The following is a 20,000-nucleotide window of genomic DNA, read 5'->3' on the forward strand; positions in this document are numbered from 1 at the left end:
TTCCTACAGATGCCACCTTTTAAAATGGCCAGTGTTTGATTCTTTCATATAAAAGATAATTATTGCATGAAACATATATCCGCAGACAAATCAAAGGATATGGCACCACACATAAGTTTGCATACATAGAAATGTTTATTTGTGTACTATTTCAGTTGTATATGCCATTTCATATAGCAGTTAGGTGTTTGAAATACATAATAACTCAGTAATGCAACTCTCAAACAAAACATTTAATACAGTAATCTGAAAGCATAACATATGTTGCTGTCCAGGTGAAGGCCTTCAAGTAGTACAACAGTAAAAAAACACTTGCCTGGAAGATAACAATCAATCAACACTAATTGATTACAAATGTAGTTCAGCAGCCTCCAATTACACTCTGCACTCAACCCCTAGGTGGAAAGGAATTAAGTTGTCACAATGAAACAATATCTACTGCATAACAATGCTTAACTTAAAATATCACTATCACACTGACAAACAGAACTGTCTGTAAGACAATAAGCACTAGCCCACCACTGTTCCCATGGTGAAATGTATGAAAATTTGCAGCCATATACCTTCATGTGTCTTACTACTGATATCTCTCACATGTTGTAACAGCCTAGGTTAAAAACTGTGCATACCTCTCCCTCATAGGATGACTTACAAGGGCATATAACAGTGTTACATACACTGACTTCTGGACTGTACAAAGTCAAACACATTTTGTCCAGCTGTAGTCCTTGTATATATGGACCCTACCCCACAATTTGTGTGGGAGTCGACAACATCACTGGAATGATAGCAGGAATGCAAGCACTAAATAATTATCGATCATTACTTAACCTCTTACTGCATGACATAAGGACAAAGCTTGATATATAGGTGGAAGACAGAGGCTGGAACACAGGGCCATATTTGTAATATTGTTGTTATACACTGTGAAAGTTGCTGGTGTTATAATATTGGTTGCAACATACCATTACTCAGGAATATGAAGTCAGAAACACAAATGGATGTAGCCATGTACTGATAGCACTCAACAGAGAGAATGCCACTGATATATCAGAGACAAGACCTGTGTGGTGAACAGACAAAAAATAACAGCCAATCCTCTGGCCATCATGTGGATAGGTCTGCAGTTGAGAGCTATGCAGACAGACTGCATTCCATGCAAAACTAGCATGTACACACAGACCCTGTAAAGCTAATGGTATTCAGTGCATATAACAACAATACTCACACTGTCCGTAGGTCTGGAACCTTATACAAATTTGTAGTTGGCCTGTGTCTGCAAGTACTGTTGTAAGAGGTATTCTTACCTGCTGTCTGTAACACTGCTACCCACACACAGGAAGGATGCCTTCCATACAGGAAAGATAAAGGGACAACGCTCACATGATGTAGTAATTTATAGTAGTGGGTTCCATGACAGTGGTAATTGGAAGTACTACACAGCTGGCTGCATGCAATTAGCAAGTGATGAACACTGACTGGTGCAGATGCCATCACCTGATCATGAGCATCACCTACAAAATCCATGCCACAACCTATTCAAAGCAGCTCAATCCCTGTAGTGGAGAGAGAGAGAGAGAGAGAGAGAGAAAATTAAAACTACAAACCAAACCAAAACAAAAGTATATAAATCAAAGGACACATAAAGTGTACCTAGAAGAGAGGACAATACTACAACAGGTATGTGAAACATATATGTATGTAATTGAATGTAGTACTTGGTCTGTAATAATGGGATAGATGATGTGGAAATATTTATATGTGCCATCAAGACTTGTTGTAATGATGTCCTGCCGAACAACTGCTATGGACATAGCATCTGGCCCTGTGGGCAGTGGGCCATTCCTGTCAACTGTGTAGATCAGCACTGAATGACAAGATGTAAGCCATCATAGTGTGTGTTCTGTACATCAAGACATATATATTAGTGTGGCAAATAGCAGGAGGTGGAAGTAATGAAGTTGTGATAGACACATGAGTTTCAGACCCCACCACCTGCAGGACAGTCATGTTAATGTGAAATGTATCATGCACAAACATCATAAGTTTGTAATAGGCTTACCTACAATCTGTCCCTATATATACCCCCCTAATGTTAGGCTGTGTCCACATGTGACACCCTTCTGTTTTGTAGCAAGGCAGAACAGTGCAAGCTGTGGAGGAAAGAGAGTTAGAGAGTGTGGATGTTTGAATGCTCTCTCTCTCTCTCTCTCTCTCTCTATATATATATATATATATATATATATATATATATATATATACATATATATAGGTTCATAGGTTCATAGGTTCATACTAGGCTATCTGCCCGAGGGCATTTACAAGCCTAGCCCATCGTTTTGTGGCTTACGCCACCCCTTTAGTATGGGGAACTATACCCATTATTTTGCTGTGCCTCTGTCGAGCAGTGACACTGAGGTAATCCCTGGGGTATATCTGCGATCTCCCATCCATTGGTCAAGATTTCTCTTGAACAAGGCCAGCGAGGTGCTCTGCCTCACATATACCGGGATTTTGTTCCACAGCATAGGGAGTCTTTGGGTGATGAATCTATCCCTCCAGCATGTCCTATTAATAGCTGTGTCGAGGTTTAAGTCTCCGCCTTGTGGCTCTGATGGATCTAGATTTTTTGAAGTGAAGCATATTCATCAAATCTGGGTTTGACATGGCCTTGTATGTTAGGCAAAGGTCACCTCTGAGCAAGCGGTAAGCGACTGAATAGAGCTGGAGTTCTTTCAGTCGGGCAGCATAGGACAGATTTTTGAGACCCTTTATCCTTTTGGTGAGGAACTTTTGTGGCCTCTCCAGCTGCTGCAAGTGTCGGGTCAGATACATTCCGAATGGGGCATTGTACTCAATCATTGGTCTGATGAGTGATGAGTAAAGGGAGACTATGACCTCCCTTGATCTAGATGAGAATCCCTTCATGATAAGGTGGGCAATGTAGACGGTCTTCCTAACTACTTTAGCTACACGGGTGTCGAATGACAGACTACTATCAACCTGGGTCCCCAGGTCCCTGATAACTTCTTCTGTGCTCAGTGGATTGCCACCTATTTGGTAGCTAGGGGTAACCTTGTTTTTCCCGAAGGGTATGACTATGCATTTTTTGGCATTTAACTTTAGGCCGTGGCTCTGGCACCAGTTATCCGTTTCTGTGAGACCCTTCTGAAGGATATCTGTGTCAGATGTGTTTTCTACTATGGCGCCCAGTTTGCAGTCATCTGCAAACTTTGTCAGCCATAACCCTCCTGTGTTTGCTTGTACTTCGGAAAAGTAGATGCCAAACAAGAGTGGGCCCAGGACTGAGCCCTGTGGGACACCACTTGTGACAGGCTTTGAGTCTGACATGGCGCCAGCAACTCTGACCCTGTGGGTTCTGTCACTCAGCCAGTTTGCAACCCATCTTGTGATGTATGGGTTAACATTTAAGCTGATGAGTTTTTCAATGATACCCGAGTGGGGTATTGTATCGAAGGCCTTAGCCAGATCGAGGTAGGCTGTACGGACTGCCTTTCCTCATCAATGGCTTTGGTGACTGTTTGAAAAAGTCAACCAAGTTTAAAAGGCATGATCTGCCTTTGACAAAGCCAAACTGGGTTGGATCCAAAGTCTGTAAATTCCTATGTCTTTATTTATGAGGTCCATTATGATCCTCTCCATGGCTTTGCAGATAAGGCTTGTCAAGCTAATGGGCGGTAATTTCCAGGGTCGGTGGAGGCACCGCCTTTGTGAAGTGGGACCACAGTTGCAGTGCGCCACTCCTGGAGTGCGTATCCAGAGGTAAGACTTTGATTAAACAGCTGTCCTAGCTGTGGGTTTAATTCCTCATTGAGTTCGTGGAGCACACAGCCGGGGACACCATCAGGTCCCATGGATGCTGTGTTTTTTGCTTTGGAGAGAGCAGTTCTCACTTGGGCGCTGGAGATGTTTGGGGGGCTGCAATCGTTTGGTATAGATATCTCTCCTTTTGGGGGGGAGGGGGGGGAGAAGTTTGCACTGAACCTGTCAGCCAGTATGTTGGCAATATCTGTAGGATCAGTAATTTTCACATCATTTTGAACTAGTTCTGAGCATATCTGGTAGTTTCCTCCTAGGTTTCTAACATAGCTAAAGAAGGCCTTATGATTGTCTTTTGAGTCTTTAGCTATTTTTCTCTCGAAATTTGCTTTGGATGATTTTATGAGAGCTCTTAGTTTTTTACTTATAGTGATCAAGGGTGTCTTACCTTTTAAGGATTTTGCTCTATCTTGTAGTAGCTTCCTCCTTTTGTTGTAGAGTTTGTTTATGGCTGGGGTCCACCAGACTGGACGCTTGCCTTTGGTACAAAGAGTCTTTGTTTTGCTTGGGATTGCCTTATCCATGCAGTCCTGCAGGTGCTGGTAGAAGGCATTTGTAAGTGATTCAGCGGCTTGAGTACTGTTTTCCGCCGCTCGGGGCCTTAAAGGAGACCACACTAGTCTTTAGAAGTGTGAAGTCGGCTTTTGAGTAGTTCTTTACTGTGCTCTTTTTTATTTCAGGTGGGGTGGGATTAGGTCCTCCAGCGAGATTAGTTTGTGATCTGATCTCACCAGTGAGGGGTATACTTCGGTGTTGAACATTGTGCTCCCATGTTCGTGATGATGAGATCAAGTATGTTATCTCCTCTTGTGGGGATGGTGACTAGTTGTTCCATGGCATTTGAGTTTATGAATTCCAGGACCTTTTGGGCTAGGGTGTTTGGGCTTGAGTAGTGTTCCCAGTCTATATTAGGGTAATTGAAGTCACCTAGTATGATGGTGTTTGGTGATACATTTATCCCTCTAGTGTTTTCAGGAAGGCCATGTGAGGTTCCTGAGTTTGTGAGGGTGGCCTGTAACATGCTACAATTTGCAGAGCAGTCTTGCCTATGGTTAATTGCACCTGGATGGTCTCCGATGCATCGCGTTGCCACCAGTCTTGAGGTGTGGGTGTCCTTGATGAATATGGATACCCCCATCCTTTCTTGGTATTGTCTGGATTTTGGGGCGGAACGCATGATATGAGGTAAAACCTGATAGCGCTGGGGTGCTCTCAGGAGCCTTGAACCAGGTTTCTGTCACAGCACAGACATCGATGTTCTCCATACTGAGAAGGGCCTCGAGTCGTGCATTTTGAGATTTAGACTTCTGGCATTGAGCAGCATTACCCTTAGTTTTTTCCTTTTTGTGTTCTAGGGTGGTAGGTTTAGAATTTGAGCCTTGCCTAAAAAGGCACTATGGGGTGGCAAGAGCCTTTGCCAATATCCAGAATCCCAGGGTGACAGGTGCAAGCCGTCCCTTGAAGCAGCGTGGCTTGTCCAGCATGTCATCCCAGGCAGACAGATACTGGATCCCCTTTGAATAACACCAGTGTTTAAGCCAATTGTTAAAGCTGATCATCTTATCTCTGTATTGTGGCATCATTCTTGGTGAAGGTAGGATACTGCTCAAGGTCAGGGTCATACCTGCCTGGGCTACATAATCAGAGAGCTCCTCAATGTCTCTTTTCATGTAGTCCAAGGAGGTACGTCTCAGGTCGTTTACACCAGCGTGGACAATGACTGAGTCATATTTGTACCTGCTGTTGAGAGACCTGAGTGCTTGCGTTATGTGGCGGATTCTAGCGCCCGACAGGCAGCTTACTGTGACCTTCTCCTTACTCAGTCTGGTGAGCGGACGTCAGTGTGTCTGACTATGGAGTCACCAATGACTAGTGTGTCTGGCATTGTGTTTGGCCTTAAGGGCTGTGACTGTTTGACACTCTGACTGTGAGGTCTATGTGTTGCAGGTGTTGTGTTCTGAGGTGGTGGTTGTTTGGGTGTCTGCTTTGGTGGCCTCTGCTGTTTTGGTAGATTTTTGATCAGAGCCTCCAGTATGTCTTTGTGTGTTTATGTGTATGATTTGAGGTTGTAATGGTAGTATGTGAGACTGGGTCTATAGTGTGTGTGGTAACCTTCTCCTCCTGACTGGTCTTGCCAGTCCTATGTTGAGAGAGCTCAGCCTCCAGTTTGGCCGTATAGTTGCATCTCTCGCATGTATTTGTGTTTTGTGGGAGGAGAAGAGGGTTGTCTGTGTACATGAGGCAATTGTAACATTGCCTCAATATTCCCAGGTTCACCAGCTGAGCAGGAGAGGACACTAGCAACTGATCCCTCGACATGCTAGAAGGATAGACAAAAAACTTTAAAAACGATTCCGGGGGACGTGGGTGACCGAGAAATGGGGGGTTGCCTTTTTGGGGTACTATCTATGACAAGAGTGCCGTATCAAGGTAATAAGTACTGTAGGAGCAAGTGCTAGGTTTACCAGATAGAGAATAGTCTACTTGGAGTCAAGTAGAGATGATCTTTTTAGTTATAGGATACGCTGATTTGATCAGTAGTGTAGTTCGAGGAAGGTAGTTTTAAGGGAAAATTTGAAGAGTGGACTTTAGGTAGCGAATAGTTTAAACCTGCTTAACCAGCGCTGCCCTAGTGTGCAACAGTGGCAGCTCCGCTAAATCGCTAATCAAGGCTTAGCGTTTACAGCGTTTATACCAGGGGCTGGAAAAGCTAGAAACTGGCCCAAAATGACCAATAAACTACTAGTTACTGGCTGAAACCTCACATAACTGGACAAAAGGCAGCTCAATGCTTCCCACTCCCACTGGTAAGCAAGGTAACTTCCTCTCCCCAAATAAGGCAAGGAAACAGTACACAGGAACTTACAACCAAAGCCCAGGAATCAGCAACTCTGAAACTGGACTAAACTAGTAAAGCAGGAAAAACAAGAGATATTTTTTTCTTTTTTTCTTTTTTTTTCACAAAACAGGCAGAAACAAGTACAGCAAACACTTATAAATGCTATGAATCAGCTACTACAGCTTACACAGAAGAATTTGCTACAAATACAGTCAAATAGTAACAAACAAGGATTCCAAGTGCAATATTAAGTTAAATGCAGTAAAAACAGCTTCAATGTAACAGAAACATATATACAAACACACACACACACACACACACACACATACACACACATCTATATATATATATATATATATATATATATATATATAAAATATGTGTGTATATATATATATATATATATATATATATATATATATATATATATATATCTATATATACATTTCCACTTGACTGTTCTGCACAGTATGTTTGAGAAAACATCACATATATATATATATATATATATATATATATATATATATATATATATATATACCGTAGTAAGCGGGTCTAAAATGAACAGTTATGTCTGGTGTGAAATCCAACCTGGGAACACATTACCCATGTTTGTGAATGTGAGATTGATATTTTTGGAAGGATAGTAGGGATATTTGGGGAGGTAGGTTGGGTTGGAAAACAGAGAAGACAGCTTACAGGGGTGGGATATGACATATGGGAGGTAAACACCTTGGATGGAGAGTGGTATTTGGAAAGTGGAAGCCCATGAGCCCCCAAATGGAAACAGTGGGACCAAGGTCCCCACCCATGGGCAGTCACAACTGCTCCTTCATGGCCCTGAAGATGCCTGAGCTGGGGGCTGAACGGGAGGAGCATGTGGACCCTGTAATTGTATACCAAGGGTCTCAAGGTGGTGTAGCACATCCCCCAAGTCTCTGTGGAGCTCCCTATGCACCAGACCCTGGACCTGACTTCAGGTGACAGCAATCCTGTCTGTGTGTGCTCCCGGGGGGGAACGAACACCATCTTCCACCTGAAGGCAGTGCAGGACCAGTAAATGATGAGGACCTGGGGTGGGTCTCAGATGTGCTGTGAACTGGTAACATGGCCGAATGAGGTGGGAGAGGTGGTTCTGCTGGGAACAGGCTTCCCAAACATGCTATTGTGTCACAGTTATAGAACATATCTGGGTAGTAATAGTTCACACAATCCAGGAATACTTCTAACAGCATGCATAGATATCGCCATTAACACAAAACACCATATTTGGAGCAGTCACATAGCAAACAGAACAGATGCATATATGGAACCATAGTGGCCCTTACAATGGCATGCAGATGACATTTTAGCAAGAGGCCACCAATGATAGTGTTTCAACATGGAACATGACTAGAAACACATTGCATTATTTGTTGAACAATACGATATATGTCCCAACAGTAGGTTTGCTGTAAACATACCCATTGAGTTGTGTGTTCAGATTATTGTTGCAGATATGGTGGGGGGAGAGAGAGATGTCAATTATCAACTATTATATCCTTGCAATATGAGGTCCTCAGACCGTTTTTCCTCTTTATGTCTTTCAGGCACCATGTATAGAGAGTATCGATACCACAAAGCAAAAAAATGAAAAAATACCACAAAAGGCAATGACCAAAGCCAAAATATTTTTTTTGCACTTAGTGCCTCGGCTCTTCAGCCTTCAAAGAGTAAAAAACAATATCAAAAATTACACTTAAGTATACATAAAATTAACAAGTCACACCCACTGTTAGTTAGATCACATATTTCCAATCACATTCTTTATTTAGCCCTGATGTTTCCAGGGTATTGAATGTTAAAATATACAAAGTTTCCTTCCTTTGAAGTTTATTATTTAAACTAATATTTTCACCCAAGTACACCTCCACTTTCTCTAAAATACATCCACAAATATAATCTGGATTTGAGTTATGAAACTCAAAAAATTGGCTACCCATTGGGCTATCCATTTTAGCATGTTTAATATCCCTTAAGTTTTCTTGGAAGTGTACTTTGAAGCTTATACTGGTTTCCCCAATGTAAAACTTATTGCAGCTACACTTCAGAGCATATACAACCCCATGAGTATTACAATTAAAATTATTCCTCATGCAAAATAATGTCCATTAATATATTTAAAACAATTAACTGCACTTTTACATACAGAGCATTTTTTACAGGGTACCATACCTTTAAAAATTGATATTTCCGTACTAAGTCCCACAGCAGGAAGTTCAAACTGGTTATGTACTACCATGTCCCTTAAATTTCTAGCCCTCTTATATGAAACCTGAAGTTTTTTAGGCATCAACAAATTCAAATATTTGTCCCTAGTAACATAGGACCAAAACTGTTGAACAGTATTCACAATTTTGTCACTAATAACATTAAAGGTGGTAACAAAATAAATTTCCTTAGAAGTTATTCTGTTCATATCTTTCTTTACTCTAATGTTGTCAGGGCATCCAGGAAGGACATTATTATTATTATTATTATTATTATTGTTGTTATTTCTGATATTCCAGACCCTTCGATTGGCATGGATGTTTGACCATCTTAATTCCATTACTTTAGCTTTCGCTTCCACAACTAACTTTACATTATATCCCCTATCTAAAAACATTTTTTTTCAGATTCCAAAATCTCATTGTTAAAGACTTCATCCTTGCTACAAAGTCTATGTATCCTGAGAAATTGATTATAGGGCAATACTGTCATTAAATGTGTTGGATGGCAGCTATTTCCATACAAAAATTGATTTCTCTGTTCAAATTTCCTATGCAACCCCGTATTCAGCTGGCTAAGTTTAATATTCAAAAAATTCACCTACATACCCAACTGAATGCCATCAAATTGTAGGCCCATATTGTTAACTTGTAGATCTTCCACAAATTGAGATGCAGCCTCAGTAGGGCTGTCACACAAGAAAATAAGATCATCTATGAATCTCAAATATAACAAAACATGAGACCTATAGAACTTATGGCGATATATATTATCAAATTCAAACTTGCCCATAACCAAGTTAGCATACATTGGGGCAAATGCTGCCCCCATGGCAGTCCCCTGTAATTGATAAAAAACTTCCCCATTAAAAACAAAAAAAAAAAATTCTTTAAACAAAACACAACCAATCAATCAAAAAATGAGACATAGGGGAATCTCCTAAAAAATAAAAAAGGGCCTGGATACCAACATCATGTCTGATGTTCATATATAAACTCTTTACATCCATGCATAACCAGAACATAGAACTATTCCACTTAAAACCCTGTATTTTAGTCAAAAAATCTTGACTATCTCTCACATATGAGGGTAAGCTCAAAAACAAATGTTTTCAAATATTTATGTGAAAAAATACTAATAGATTTAAAAAAAATATTTCGCAGTGGAAACAATAGGCCTCCCAGTCAAATTATTAAGGCCCTTATGTGTTTTGGGTAAGCAGTAGAAAACAGCAATACTGCTGTTTTCTATACTGAATTTCTTAGTAATGTCATTGAGAGAAAAATAACCCAAATAGTAGCCCTTATTAAGTAACAACAAATACTCATCAATACCTTGAAAATAACAATTAATATTGCATTTTTCATAAACATTTATATCATTCAAATGCATATAACACATATCAAGGTATTGTATGAAATTCAAAATCACTATTTGGTTACCTTTGTCAGATGGCTTTACAACAAAATTCCTATCATTACAAAATTTGTAAAATTCAACCCATTGCTGTCTACTTAAGTTAAAACAAACATCTGATTTATTACTCATTAATATATTATAATGCTTTTCCACCTCAAAACTTACATAGCCATGTATGCATGTATTACTGTATGGAGGAATAAAACAACTTTTTACTTGAATCGCACTAGTATCAAAATTAGTATATGCATTGGCTGCACAGTCATCAGAATCATCCAGAGCAGATGCACATGAATGCAAGGAATCATCAGAAACAGTATCAGAATATTCATAGTTAATGCAATTACTATTATTTTATTAAAAAATTCAACCAAATGTAATTTTCTACCTAGTAGAAAAATTTCACTTTTCAATATATGCAACCTAGGTAAAGCAGTGTGTATGAATTTTAATCCTAAACATAAAACTGACCAAACAACATCAGAAACTACTAATTAGACAACTTTAACAATAAAACATAATTTCCAACAAAACATCTATTAATTCCATCTTTTTATCTTGTTAAATTGTCCTTTGTAGTTACTGCCAACATTTCTCTGTTGTCCCTAATCGCCTTGATTCCATTTTCCATGGAAATTAGTGTTGGGCTTGTTATTAGCTCGCTGGTTGTCACTCCAAAACCTGCAATTAAAGTCTGTGGAATTCCCAGCCTCGGGTAAGGCTGGAAAATGTTCCTGTCCTTTGACTTCATTAGAATCTTGCTCAGCCCCCTTAGAAATAGTGAAAGAAACAGTAGAGGAAGCAGAGCTAATATTAAAACTATTTTTCATCCTATTAAAGGAGGAACACCTATTGTTACGTTTATACAGAAAAGCTTGATCTGATTTATAGTCTTTTGTATCTCTATTAATTTTAAAGCTTTTCTGTTCTACAAGCCCCTGTTCCATTTCTTTCAACAGAATATTAATATCTTTCAGCATGTCATCCAATTTAGAAGGTGAAACAAATTTTTGTAGTTCCATACTCACCGCCAGAATCTCTTCTTTGAGTTGTCATTTCTTAAGGTGGTCCCATTCAAAAAGAACACAAATCCATTCAATAGAAAAGTTATGAGCTGCTGTAATCCACCTTTTATGGAAAGCCATGTCTGTGGGACATTTAACATCAAAGGGTGTTGTTGGCGACTTAGAGGCTCGTAAGCCCCTAGGAGAAATATTTAAATCGAAATATCATTGTAGATATAAGATATTAAAATGTGTATGTCTCCTTACATAACAGATGTTCCAACTTGTCCCTTAAATTACAGGCTTCTGTAGGCAGAAAAGAAACAGTAGAAGCACCCACATCACCAAACGGATCCAAACACCGGCAATTCTGTTCTCCAATAAAGCGGTCCTATACAGTATCTGGTGTCACTACACCCAAATCAATATGCTGAGCGTTAGTTCCATTAGAAACTCCATCATTATGCCTGATATTCTTATCCTGCGACTGAACCACATATTGTTCAATAGATCTTTGACCAAGATCCAAATGATCTTCCCTAAATAAATGAGGGATATTGTTGGCAGGATCAGTAGCCATCCAAATATCGATACCAAAAAGTGAAAAAATGAAGAAATACCACAAAAGGCAATGACCAAAGCCAAAATAAAAAATGTTATTGCACTTAGCGCCTCAGCTCTTTAGCCTTCAAAGAATAAAAAACAATACCAAAAATTACACTTAAGTATACATAAAATTAACAAGTCACATCCACTGTTAATTAGATCACATATTTCCAATCACATTATTTATTTAAACCTGATGGTTCCAGGGTATTTAATTTTAAAATATACAAAGTCTCCTTCCTTCGAAGCTTATTATTTAAACTATTATTTTCACCCAAGGATACCAGCACTTTCTCTAAAATACATCCACAAATATTATCTGGATTTGGGTTATGAAACTCAAAGAAGTGGCTACCCAAAGGGCTGTCCATTTTAGCATTTTTAATATCCCCTTACGTGTTCTTGGAAGCGTACTTTGAAGCTTCTACTGGTTTCCCCAATGTAAAACTTATTGCAGCTACACTTTCGAGCATATACAACCCCATGAGTATTACAATTAAAATTATTCCTCGTAGCAAAATAATGCCCATTAATAGATTTAAAACAATTAACTACACTTTTACATACAGAGCATTTTTACAGGGTAACGTACCTTTAAAAATTGATATTTCTGTACTAAGTCCCACAGTAGGAAGTTCAAACTGGTTATGTACTACCATGTCCCCTAAATTTCTAGCCCTCTTATATGAGACCTGAAGTTTTTTAGGCATCAACGAATTCAATTTGTCCTCAGACCTTTTTTTCCTCTTTATGTCTTTCAGGCACCATGTCTAGAGAGTGGCTGCCATTTATTCCCATCAGGAAAATGATGTGATAATCAACTACCTGGTGCAGCACCACCATACCTTCTTTGGCCGTACAGCCCATGATCTGCAGAAGAGGGCTGCCCTGTGGAACAAGCTCATCCGCAGGGTAAACAATGTCGGCCTGCATAATTGCCGTTATGAGCAGGTCCGACATTGGTGCACTGACCTCATCCACCACGCCCTTCAGCATGCTGCTGCAGTTAGGAGAGACCAGCTAGCCACGGGGTGGGGGGGTCATGCCATCCAGCCCCTCCTGACACATGCTGAGGAGCTCCTCACCAGCCTCGGGGCACCTGCCCACCAGCAAAGCCAAGACCCAACTGATAGGATTGTGGAGGTGGGTACTACCCTCACAATGGACGAGGAGCGTGCAGGTAAGGCCACAGGGCACATCAGTAGACTACCATTGCTTATCCATCTGCATCTGTAGAGTTTAATCATGCACATGTGAGATAAAATGTATATAGTCTGTTGTTGCATTGCAGTAATGAACAGATGTGCATAATCTGTAGTATTGTGGATTTGTATTGTTGATGTACTGAAATGCTGCTCCCACCCTGTACCAATGCCGCAGTTGTGGCTACTGACATCACATCTCTTACACAACTGTGTAGGTCCCTCTGGTATACCTCTGGGGCAGCAGCCTGTAGCTGGTGACTATGGTGTTGTTTGTTCAGGTTTGCCAATACACTGGCCATGTTATGGCTATGGTATTTGCCATGCACACATTTAACACACCTACCCATAATGCATCCTGTACATGTTCACTTATTGTTGCTGTTAACTGCACTGCATCACAGTGGTCACCATGGTGGCATATCTGAAGGGTATGTAAGAGTCCTGCAATATAACTAACAACCTGTCATTGCAAGATGTGTACACAGAGATGAACATAATGGTTGGACAAATGGCCTACAGTAGGAACATGTCTGAAATATCACCCTTATACAGTGCTTCAGCAGTGTATATACCACTATTACAATGGCAACGTTTACATATCTACTAAGCGGCATATCACAACACCACATTCCGCAACCCTTACAACCTGTAATGTGGTCCTAACATGAGTAATGAATGTGTAATATGGAATCCTTTGTTAGGACAGCAAATATGGGGAATACATACCTTTACAAACACTGGAAGCATATGTGTGCGGACACTCCAAATAACATATTGTGGAAGTAGCTTTTGAGGTACTGACAGCATTCACTCTTCATGAGTATGCACCTTCCATCAAGTACAGGTCCTCAATGTCACACCAAGAAATGGTCTGCTGTCCAAGACGTATGTCCATCACATTTGCCCACTTATCTGCAACAGAAGCAGCCATCGCTTGCACACATCTAACAAGCCAGGGAATGAATCCTATACCCAACAAGTAGCACTCAGGAGTGGGACATGTAGCTTACCTCACCATTGCATATACCATGGCAAACAATGCAGAATCATGTATGTGATGAGGAAGTATGGGAAAACATTAATGTAGAAAATAAACAGATGGCCATTCAAGACAGATGATGACACATGTTGCAAACTGGTCATGGAGGCTGCCTAGAAACATGCCACAACACTGAGGGAGTTGGAGGAATGTCTAGCAAGTATTGGCTGTGCAGTACCTGTGTTAAGAATCACCTGGACTCTGCATAAGTGTGGCCTATGGGTTAGGGTAATCAGATGGGACTGTTGTTCCACAGGAAACATCAACCAGGGTTCTCTACAGGTAGCATATGCATAACATCAAACGTCCCCCAAAGGCATGTGTTGCAAAGTGTAATGCTGTACCAAGACCAAGTTTGAAACCTAAAGACAGTATCAAATAAGATACATGTCTTGCAAAAGCAACATCTCACTTCACCTGAGTCCCACCATCCCCATCTTTACCTTGCTGGTGCCAGTGTAAACCTATATGTTTGCCATTCATTAGCAGGTACAAGGCTGGTACAAATGGTGTTCTGAATTTAGGACACTGCAAAATGACACTCATGTGTGTCCCATAGTTGTCAATCTTCTGCAACAAGGGTGAGGATGGGGAGGGGTGTCATCCTGAAACACAACAGTGAATTGAAGCAGACATCCAAAGCTTACGAAGAATGGCTGTATCTACACACAGTCAAGGTCATGAATTGTGGCAGACATAACCCTGACTCCACAGCAATAGTGAAGGCACTGTGTGACCTCCCAGGGCTGTGCACATGAGATGGGGGACATTTGTAGGGCAGAGTGACCAAATACCAGCAAGTGCAGAGGGGCCATGCTAGTATTCCCCTTCCAAGATTAGTGACCACTGTAGTACACTTAACAGTTGATGCAACAAACCATCATGTTAGGGATGTGCACACTTATGCACCCATATATTGCATGCATCTCAGTCAGCATCTGCACAACTAACACATTTGTTGATACTGCATTTGATTGCACAGGTCATATGTCATATATCAGGTTCGTGTAATGTTAACATATGCAGTATTGTGGCCCCATGTCATATCAGGGAAGAGGGTGCCATGTCTATAAGGGTGTATACACTCCTCATAACCACAGTAAGGTTTGAAGGTTGTCAGTGTAATTGTATTTTATTGCTCATACATGCACCGCTGATGATGAGATCTGCAAATCAGACATCAGGCATTCACTATTAACATGTGTCCACATATCATCCTAGGTATGTGTCGAACAAACACATAGGGGCTGTGAGCAGCAGAGAAAACATAACTGACACACATATACACATTCAGAAATGGTGTACACCTGTGAGGTATGGTGCACAGTACATGCCAGGGTGCTGAACAGGTGCACAGCAATACTGTGTACATGGGTGCAGTGTGTTCCAGGGGAAGGGGCATCACCTACTAACACAACTCATGCATCACAGATATGTATAATGTTGGTAACAGGGACTGACTATAGCTGCAGTGCATGCTGTTGAGTGCCATATGCCATGCACATTGACAGATGGGTAATGAGAGGTATGTGTGTAATATCTTTGTGCAACCTCACCTGTAAGTGTGTGTGTGTGTGTGTGTGTGTGTGTGTGTGTGTGTGTGTGTGTGTGTGTGTGTGTGTGTGTGTGTGTGTGTGTGTGTGTGTGTGTGTGTGTGTGTGTGTGTGTGTGCGTGTGTGTGTGTGTGTGTATACAGTTAAGCAATGATGTACAGGTCTTAAAGTGCATTTGTTGTTTTCCCCTCATAGGTGGCGTGGTGGGTCAGAGTCCCTCCTACAGGCAAACTTATGTTAGTGTCCATAAAGACTCTGACAATGATGATAGGTGTGGTGAGGTATAGGCAAGGTTGTCAGGGGCTGAAGCTCTGCCATTGTTTGAAATCCCACTGTTATCCACCCCATCACTGCACACAGTCACATTGCCTATAAATACCCCATCACCAGTAGCCATAGATGAGGGACAATTGGCAGGTGGTGGCATGGGACAGGACAGTGTGGTGACTATGGCAAGTGTGTCTTGACACAGCAGCCATAGTCGGATGCCCGGCAAGGTACCACACAGGCAGATGTACAGGGGTGCTCATAGGAGGGCTGCTGGTCATCATGTTCCTGGCAGAAGTGCCACAGCTGGTGTCACCAGACTCATGTTTCAGGTGCAGGCATGTATGGAATGTTATACCAGACAGGGTCTGAGGCTCCAGAGGACTACTCATTCCGCTGTTATTGAAACATCCATGATCTTGCAGGTGCCACCGTTATTTTGCAGAGGTCCTGGATAGACGGTTGGGTGAGATGGTGGGAATCCTCAACCTTGCAATGTCTCTGGTTGAGCATATGGAAGGAGTAGTGCGACGTCCACTTGGACGTAGGTCAGTAACACCAACAGGTTGAGATCGACATGGACATGCAACAAGTCAGATCCACTCCTGCAGTGGCAGTACCAGCACCAGCACTGCAGGGGGGGTGCTATCCACACCACAACATAGCAGGACACTTGCACGCGGCCCTGGCCATCCTAAGACAGACTCGGATCCAGTGGGCATGTGTCATCATCAGGAGAGAGTACCATATCTTGGCTTGTACCTGGTAGTGCCCGTGGAACCCCTGGCTGGCACAGTTCTCATGTCCATGGCCAGAGATGGTGAACTGCACACCCTGCCAAGTACAATATTCAGCTGTCCAACAAACCCCTGTATAGGGCAGCCACATGGCAGAACTGTGTGCATGCACACACACACACACACACACACACACACACACACACACACACACACACACACACACACACACACACACACACACATCACCAACACAGCTAGGGCAACCCCATACCTACACACACCACATCTGCACAGCCCAATTAATAATGAAACCCCCTAACACACGCACATGATGTCAAACAAGCGGCACAGCCTAGGGCTCTGGCAAACCTACAACACACAAGTAAATCATAAATAACCACTTAGGCACCAAGAAAAAAACAATAATATCCAAAAGAAGCCCAAATGGATGGTGAAGCAATAAAGCACTGAGAGCTGGAAGCAAAGTCCCAATGTTTATTTACAAAACCAATGACAACTCACAACACCTGTGCATATGATGATACATGTGCCACATCCCTGTCACCCACAACATCGATGCAGGACCAGGCTAATATGGTTCTGATGTACAGGGTGACTGTACAAAGGTGGACCAGTGTAATGCTGTGTGACATGTTTTCAGCACTTAAGTATCTTGCTTACATGACAGGATGTGTAGCTGTCCAGCCATGATGCATTATAGCTGTTATTAACACTAAGAGATTGTGGTCTCCATAATGTATTCTGTTTGTGTTGTAAGTGTCTATGTGTCAGCAGGATGTTGATCTGCTGTTGTTTCTTACAAGGGGTATAGCACTGTGGTGACACCTTGACTGTGCCATATCCTGGGTACAGCTGAACACAAGTTACAGGTCTGTATAACAGTTACTGCATGTGCCACATGCCTGATAGGTCTGAAGGGTATATACAGGTGAGTGCATGGTGGCTAATGTCAGCAGCCCTTCTACAGTGGACAATGGTAAGTGTACTAGGTGGTAAACACCACGTGTTTATGTATAACACACAAACACACACACACACACACACACACACACACACACACACACACACACAGAGGCTTTGGTGCTGATGCAATACACAGAGAATACTGTAGACATGGATGTATGCACTTTTGCAGGGAAGCCATTTTAGTCTATGTAATTCCACCAAGACAGAATAGGCGCAACATCACATTGGGAAATAATCAGTTTGCTAGTTTAATGTCATTGACAATGGTACTGGCAGTGTATATGTCCCCTTCCACAATGTAGTGCAATCCTCAACTTGGTAAACATAGGTGTGCTGGTGGGAGTGGCAAAGCCCTACCCTTTGGAGTGTGTGTGGGGTGGTGTAGAACCACAGATAGTGTGATTGACAACTACTTAACCTGTTAACATAAACTGTACAGTATTACAGCCAACTAAGCAGGGGGATACACACAACAATAATCACAATGATGGTGGCTGTGTCCACAAGATCCACACCCAGCTATATATACCAACTCCAGTATTGCTGTACTGCTATACAATGGGGAAAAAGTCATTTGCATATCTACTACTAATTTTGATGGGATGAATTTCCACAAGATAATACCTGCGAAGTGTTAGCATTTGCCAGTCAGTTCTCAGACAGATGACCTCCTGGGACATGTATTTTTTTGCAATCCAAATTAGATCCCTTCACATACACACACACACTTTTACTTGGCAACACTGAGAATCGAACCCCTACCTAGGTACGTATTGCTATTAATGTGTGTCACACAGCTTTTAGGATGAGGTGTGTCCCAGGTTACTTGTTAAGTGAAGAACATCACCAGGCCTTGTACAGGATGATAATGGGGGATGTACTGGTTATTTATGAACAATACATTGTGTGACATACTGTCATATACACATTGACAAACACATAACAGTCATACACACATCTGAAAGACCTGGGTTTATCAGTGCTAACTACCTTGTAAGTGCATCCATTCTGTTACAGATAAGTTGCACACAGCACATGCATCATTGGGCAGGATAGTGTAATCAGTTACCTGTATGGTTGATGGTGACAGTGGTCCCCATACAGTGGACCTTGGGACATGTACTGGGGATACCATGGTGTAAAGACAGTATACCCAGCACCAACACCCCACATTGGATATTGTACTCACTGAAATCCATGATAATACTCTGACATACCCACAATGACACATTGACCAGGACTGCAATACAACCTCTTGTCTATCTCAAGAGTGCTACTACAGGGATATGCATATATTGCACATGTCACAGGGATAGTAGGGTGATGCTTTGTCAAGGCTCTCCTATGGTCAGCAACATCACTATCCCTTATACTATATGGCAAGGTGTATTGTATTAGGAGAATGAGGCCTCAGAATGCTGTATCCTACAAATATACACACTTGCACACATACACACACTTGACAGGACTCAGAGGGTAACCCATGCCTATTTAACCATTTGTACAATAGTGTTGCGCTGGTACTGCAAGCTCCAAGTAGCCCATAGGGTGAAGAATGTAACAAGGTACATGTAATGTCCATTACAGCAGCAGCCATATCTAACTATGGCAATGGGGGTGTAGTGGGTGTGAAGGCCCTCGGGTATTATCAACTACAGGTTTACAAACACGCAGACACTATTAGTCTCAGTAATGCACACTGACACATTTGTCAGTACTGGGGTCCATAGGTGCAGGTGTTCCTAGGTCTGTACCAGGATATTGTCCATGGAGAGATGAGAAGAGTAGGGGGTGTGGGTACAGTGGTATCATGCCACCTGCTATTTGTCAGCAGGCCATCTGTCAGCTGATGCCACGTGAGTGATCTTCAGGGTGAGAGTTAAATCCAACATGCAATCATCTGGTTGCCATTTGCAGATGGCCAGTGAGGTGCTCCAATTGACATGTATGCAACATGTATTACATAACATGGTCAGTGTCTGTCTGGGAAACCTGTACCCAAGCATGTTCTGTTGACTGTGGTAGTGCAGTTGAGGTATCCATGTCATGTGGTGCATACAGGGTGGGGATTCCTAGCTGTGGCATTCATAACACAGCTGGGCAGACATGTCAGTGGCAGTCAAGCATAGATTGCCTGTAGGTAGCCAAGATTGATACCTGACATCTGCATATCTGTACAGAGGACAGACAGAAATCAGCTAGCCAAGTGGTTATGCATTAGGATGAATGTTTTGATAGTTAGATGTCTGAA

The sequence above is a fragment of the Protopterus annectens genome, chromosome 11.part0 (genome assembly GCF_019279795.1).
Source record: "Protopterus annectens isolate FY-2018-M chromosome 11.part0, PAN1.0, whole genome shotgun sequence".
NCBI classification, from domain to species: Eukaryota; Metazoa; Chordata; order Ceratodontiformes; family Protopteridae; genus Protopterus; species Protopterus annectens.